Below are 7306 nucleotides of genomic sequence, written 5' to 3' on the forward strand. Positions count from 1 at the left end.
CCATATTTAAAGTTGCATTTGGAGTCGAACTGGATAGCATGTGTGGAACAAGTGAAGAGGGCGCTGAATTCAGTAGTGCTTTTGATGATGCAAGTGCAATGACCCTGTGGCGATATGTTGACGTCTTCTGGAAGATTAAGAAATTTCTGAATATTGGATCAGAAGCAGCACTGAAGCAAACATCAGAATAATTGACAATTTTGTGTATAAGCTCATTAGGAGGAAGAATAAGCAAATGCACAATTCAACAGACGATCCTTCTATAAGTTAACAATCCTCTGGCTCCATTTTTTGATGGAAATATCATGGACGGCATGTTGCATGGATCTTGCAGATGAAGAAGGAAGACATTGTCTAGGTTTCTCCAAGTGACAGAGACTGACCTGACATACTTGCGGGATTTAATACTCAACTTCATTATTGCTGGCAAAGACACAACCGCAGCCACGCTTTCCTGGTTCATTTACATGCTCTGCAAATATCCAATTATACAAGAGAAGGTTGCACAAGAAGTAAAACAAATGAGCAATGTCAAAGAGATTTCAGATTTTGCCAGTTTTGCTGCAAGTATGCGTGAAGAGGCTCTAGAAAAGATGCACTACCTCCATGCAACGATAACAGAAACTCTCCGGCTCTATCCTGCAGTTCTTGTGGTGAGAAATATGTTGATTTTTTCTTTCTCCACGGTCCATGGAAAGCTTGTGATCCTAAATTTATTCGTAAAAGATATAAACGTTTGCATTATTGAGTTATTTGATTTTCAGTGGTCAGTCACAGTAGCTTTGAAATTTTAAGGGTTGGCCCACTAGATAAAGTCAACTTTTCTTCAGGAAGTAGACCCACGCTCAAGCCGCAACCCTTCCCTCATCTTAGCTAGCACATAATGCATTCGAACCCCTTCTTTTTTCACATAGAAAATTATAACAAAGATGATCAGCTAGAATTCTTTTCTTAAGCTCCTGTGATCTTATTCTATGATTTTGTTACGGTTGCTATCAATTCGCTTTTCAATTTAGATCTATCTGTCAGCTTTTCTATTAAATTTTGAAATTATTGTTCATTCAGGATGCGAAAATTTGCTTTTCTGATGATGTTTTCCCAGATGGGTCCAGTGTAAGAAAAGGAGATATGGTAGGTATCCTTTCAGCCGTATGCAACTGCAAGGATGATATTCATACGGGGCGATGATGCAGAAGATTTTCGTCCAGAGAGATGGCTGGATTCAAATGGAGTATTCCAGCCCGAAAGCCCTTTCAAGTTTACAGCCTTTCAGGTCAGAAAAAAATGCACTTAGATTCATTGGCATCGACCTGGGCCGGACCTTCAGTTTGACTTTTATATTGGTGTATTGCCAGAATTAAGTAATTTGGATAGGAACAAAATGACGTGCATCATCTTGTTCATTTCTTATCCATATACGGTCTTTATCTCAATATGAACATCTACATTCAAGTTCTCTCAGATCAAGGAAATAAACTATTCGTATATTGACCTATGGCAAGTAACAACCCAGTTCTTCCGCTGAACCACGGATTTGTCTCGGTAAAGAATTCGCTTATAGGCAGATGAAGATATTCTATGCCGTGTTGCAGCTCAGAAATGATAAAGACTACACAAAATAGGACATGGCAACAGCAACAGAAAGTTTTTCTCATCAGGTCCTGATGGCATACTACTTTGTATGATGTCTATTGTATTGATGAAGTTACAGCAACTTCTAGCCAATACAGTGGGATGGTAGATTATACACAGGCTAAAGAACAAGCTGCTAGAGCAAAGACTGCGGATTTATATGTCACCAAGGTGGGCATTCTTGCCTTGTCTTTTCGAAAGAACATCCCTTCATATATAGGCTGATTGACAAAGACTAGCAAACTGCACAAAATGATCTGCATAGCCAGCTGGTCTAGAGAATCACCATGCATTGCTAACTTCAGTAAACTCCAATGAAGCTTAATGCATTGAGCCAAGCAAGGGTTGTAAGGATTGTGAACATAGGAGAGAGTGCACCAAACTCCATGAGCTCTTGGTCATACCTGTTTGATACATCGTCGTCTGCTACTTTCGCAGTGACGACAAAGGCAGACTTGGTAATACCTAGCAGCCTCAGAATGTTGTCCAAGAAGCCAAAGAAATAGGAAGTTGTTCTCTTATAGACCCACATTCTTTGGTCATTCCACCAACCACGAAAAGTGCCTCCACACCATACGAATTCGCTGGCACTGTATGCACTAGTCGCCATAATGGTATAGATGAACGGGAAGCTCCACTGACTCGAAACCTGATGGTGCAAGAAACTATTAGCTCTAGCAAATGACATTTTGAATCAAAGATTATGTGGATGTCCCTGCACTATGGTTACATCATAGCCAAGTGTTTTATACTGTCGAGTAGCCAAATCAGGGTTGATCAAATGGCTAGCACAAGTTATTAGTGCTTGATTTTGACACTTTTTGGGTGGTGATAATGTAATACTACTATAATAGAGGGGGTATAGCTGGAGTTTATCTATGTTTAATGACTTGATTGTTTGGAGATTTTAGAACCAGGACCAACCTTAAGTGTATATTTATCCATGTGGAAAGTTGAGGCATCAAAATTAGTTTTCTCCCAAAAAAAGGTCATCTAATTAATTACCTTGGGGAACAAGGAGATGCCTCTGAGTAGACAGAGAGATGGAATAGTCACATAGTACAGAGAAGCCAAGCAATTTGCCGCCCATAGCAAGTAGACACAATACGAGAGTTGCAGCTTCAGGGGGATTTTGCCACGTCCATACAGCAGAGGACAGTACTGTGACAGGAAGATTTGGAGAGTACCTTCAGTCCATCTCTTATGTTGAACTAGGGACTGCAACAATGTTGTGGGGGCAACTCCTAGAAAGCCTTTCTGTTCGGGGTTGAAATAGATCGATCTCCAACCTCTGCATTGGATTGTGAAACCGGTAAAGACATCTTCCACTGGGCATCCATACTTCAGACCCATCTGCAATTCAGAGAAGACTTGGTTCATGGATGCTTTTGCATGTGTATGTTGGCATATTTCTAGTGCTCGAAAGCATGCCTATGTGGCCTATTTCAGTTCTGATGGCTGAATTTCCCAGTCCAGTCTTTGAATAATAGGGCATAAGCAGAGCTTTTGGTTGCATCAAAATCCGGAATGATATAAGAGACTCAATTGCTTTTGTTCTTTATTCTTCGCACTTGATCAAAATGACATAGAGAGCCTTACATGAGAGGTTTATCATCTAAGCCCGATTTCCATGAACTTATAAGCCGCTTCTCGCTTGTTAGTTGTAGACTATAGAATTCACTGCTCCCTTGTTATCCATAGTACATGGTGCTGAATACCTAACCTTCTCTGCTTTCTTCCCGTATTGCCATTCTTTGCCTAAGTTTCTCTCCAGAAAATTTTGAAAAATACTCAAAGGCTCGATAATTTAGGCAAAACGTCGATATGGTTCACATGTTTTGACTAGTTTTTGAGCAAGTCGAGGTCTTGGATTTCATTAATCATAAGGATGACTCGAGCTTATGCATGTGTACTTGTGAGTATACGCTCTTATGATGGATATGCGCATGTTAGGACATTCAAATGTAGAGAGAGAGAGAGAGAGAGAGAGAGAGAGAGAGAGAGAGAGAGAGAGAGAGAGAGAGAGAGAGAGAGAGAGACCTCCTTTCCCCACTCAGTGTTCTCTTCATAACCACAGCTGGCTAGTGTTTTACACGTTTCTTCTAACACACTTGCACAGTCTTGTATCCTCTGGTGGTGATCCCACCTCAAGGACTCACTTTTATTTCCCCGTCTATACTTTCTCCCACACAGTGTCTCTCTCCGATGAAAGCAACCGGTACCCATGTACGGAGGTCCACCATAATTGTCCATTCCATGGATCTCCACCTGCAATCATCGTAGAAAGTACTAAAAGTCGTTATGATATCATCACTCACCCAATGTACTTGTCCTATCCCTTCAATTTAATGTGTCCAATAGAGTCTATCGGCCTCCTTTTAATTAGCTTCATGTTAGTCCACGCGTTAGAATTTGCTGAGTTGCCAATGGGTATGTGCTGACTTGGACTCGTGATTAGTTCAATTGAGTCGTGGTTACCCATTTTAGTGCAGTTCATCAAATATGGTGTATCAGTCTGCATATTCTAACGGAACCGTAGAATTAATAGAATAAAACAATTAAGCGAGTGCAATAAGCACATTTAACATATAGAAATTGCACTTAAGTTCAGGGACAGTGCCGTGTCAACATCCTTTTGAAGTGGCTTACCTGCATTATTACGTTCAAGGAACTGCTGTATAGGTCATTCTTCGTAAGGTTATCAAAGCACTGCGGGAACTGTACGAAACCAATCTCATTGCCATTCTTTTCGTCCATCAAGAAACACAGCGCGTCTCTCACTGAGTCTGAGTTGTTCGAGTACATGTCGCAGTCCACGTTAAGGATGATGGGTGAGTTGCTAATCATCGACGAGACCCTAATCTATTTGATCCAGAAAAATTACAGAAAGATTAGTGCCAGGATCGTCTTTTAAGCCCTCGATTGATCCAAGAGCAAGAACCTCATATAGATAAATAAAGAAAGCTGTAAAGCTTGATGTTCTTCACTTTTCTTTCTGATGAAGAATGTGGGTTTTTAGTAAATCATCGTATGCTGATACTTACCAGAGCATTCGTAGCTCCTGCTTTAAAATGGTGGTTGTATTGTGGTCTCTTTTCTCTGGCCAAGTACACCAGAGTTGGTAGAGGCTTTCCTTCACTGTCCACGGCCATTGAATCCCTCCCATCAATTATTATCTGAAGGATCAGGAGAAACATGTCATTGATGTAGCTGTAAGATTAGAACGTTAATCATTTATTGTAGATGTATAGTACTTGAAGAATTGTTTGATGATCTCTCCGGCTCGAGACATTGTCCCATTCGAGAAATCCTTTGTGTTGCTCGCGGATGTCATCTGGAATCCGTCCCGACTCCGCTACCGTTTCGATTCGTTTCTTCATGTCGTCGTATGTGTTCTGTCATAAGCATAAGCATAACCAAAGGGCACAATTGTTTCAAGTTTTCATTTATTTCATACGATTATGTGTAAAAGTTGGAATGAGTCACCTTGGGTTGAAATCGGCAATGGTAAGTAATACATTACCAAGTTGATAGAATCACTCCAGTTACATTAATTTGAAATTCTGGTCATTATAATTCAATCCTTCATTGTTTCCAATGGTCTCTTTCCTATATCCAATATTTTAAATTCTACTTTTTGTTCCTGTGCGTTTAATTTGTCCAATCAAGTCCTTCTACTTCCACACTTCTTTTAACCAAGCCCGTCAGATACCGAGTCTTGCCAAATCCAGCTTTGACGTGGCCATTGACGACGTTGTGCTTTGACACGGACAAAATTTTTACATTGTGGGCATCTATTTTGACTAAATTTTATTCACATCATACTTCGACATTATCTCGGGCTAAGATTTTCAACGTAGGTTTATATTAGCATCCAAATATTTTATCCACTTCATATTTTGGCTCATCCTCCGGCCATATTAGCTTTATCTAGTCGGATTTAGTGTCTCAATGGCTTTATAGAAAATTAATGAAAGCAGAAGAATTTAGATTAGGAAAAACTTAAAGGTACTGAGACGAAAAGTATACTTTTGTTTTCTTGATTTAAGTGGTGATCTCTGGATGGATTGAAGTCTCTTTTTTCTTTTTACTTCTCATCTGGATCCAAAACCAAGATTTTTGTTACGCGACAAAAGCAATGTCGTTTTCATGGAATCTCAGTATTGAAGTCTACAACACTACAATCCCATCCAAGATATACCCTTCAATGCTGACATAGGAATTAATTTGTCATCAAGGAGGTGGCATTTATTTCTTGTCGAATCTTAAGTGTACATGTACATATGGAGTGAATCGGCTATTTAATTGCTAATTTAGCTAAAATCACATATAGATGATAGTCATAAATATTTTACTGAAAAAATGGTACAATATGGGAGAGAGAGACGTGCTTACTTTCATGGAGGACCACTCCTTGGACCAGAGAGAATCATTTAGAGGCTCAACAGCCTTTCTAAAATAGGCCTCCGGTGACCTGGGTTCAACTTTAAACTTCCGGCAAAAGGGAAGCCATTTCTTGGAGAATCGAGAAGCCTCAAGTAATGCATAGAAAGTAAGGTCCGAACTGCCGTCATCGGAGAGATGAATGCTCATCTTCTCCGGCGGATAATTGTATGCCATGATTGATAAGACGGTATTGACCACTATGGTCGGTGATCTATCACGGGATCTGCCGTACACACAAACATGTCTATTCCCGGAAAAACCTCACCGTACCTAAAAGAGTTCATGCAAACAACCTTACGAGAGCGATCAAATTCAAATCTCATGCAATGACTTCAAAACAAAGACTAATCCTTTTCTTTTCCCCTTTTTAAGGATAAATAGTGTCTCGGATCAGTTTTTGCACGCTAAGTTTTGTTCTTGTGATGGTAATGGTGTTATGAGATTAAGGCCAAACCTCGACCAAACCGAAAATTTCAACAATATTTTCGAAGGGTGTATCCTAAGAAAAAATTATCAAGGTGTTAATGACTGGCACAAAATATTTATCACAACCAGCTGGTCAAGACATTTAAGGTTTTTTTTTTTTTTTTGGTCAAGAAGACTTTTAAGGTTGAAAGTTACAAACTTCTCCCATCAAGTCAACAGACATATTAGTGAAGTAGAGAGAGAGAGAGAGAGAGAGAGAGAGAGAGAACACACCTCTGAGAAAGCCTGTCCTTGAAGGTATGGCGATACGAAGGGTTCCATCTCATGACGATGGTGAGAAACCAGTAAAAAGCGAACCAAAGCTCAGAGAAGAAAGCTCCAAGCCAAGCCAAATTCTCAGCTGTTTTGGACTCTGGCAAGTGATGGATTCTAAAGTAGAAGATGAAGAAGATGCTGATGAAGATGGAGAACGTGTATAATCTGAAGACGAAGCGGTTCTTGGCGGACTTTGTTTCAAAGAGAGGAAGATTACTCTTCTCTCCCATTTTTTCCTTTGTTTGCCTCCTTTCTGCTGTGGCAAGTGAGTGAAGCAATTAGGCAACATTTATAGAGAAGGCTGTGTCTATTCTTTGGTCATTCCACCAACCACGAAGAGTATGCACTAGTCGCCATAATGGTGTAGATCAATGGGAAGCTCCACTGACTTGATACCTGATGTGCAAGAAACTATTAATTAGCAAATGACGTTTTATATCAAAGATTATATGATTGCCCCTGCACTTTGTTCATATCACAACTAAGT

The 7306-nt window shown here is 40.0% G+C and overlaps 1 pseudogene; it reads right to left on the reverse strand.

Moving 5' to 3' along the window:
* Window positions 1-1646: 1646 nt before the first annotated feature.
* LOC115689679 (cellulose synthase-like protein E1) lies at window positions 1647-7087 on the reverse strand (annotated as a pseudogene).
* Between the last annotated feature and the right edge of the window lie 219 nt (window positions 7088-7306).

Source organism: Syzygium oleosum, unplaced genomic scaffold (assembly GCF_021117445.2).
Source record: "Syzygium oleosum isolate NSW1041296 unplaced genomic scaffold, Sole_v2.1 Sole_v2.06, whole genome shotgun sequence".
NCBI lineage: Eukaryota > Viridiplantae > Streptophyta > Magnoliopsida > Myrtales > Myrtaceae > Syzygium > Syzygium oleosum.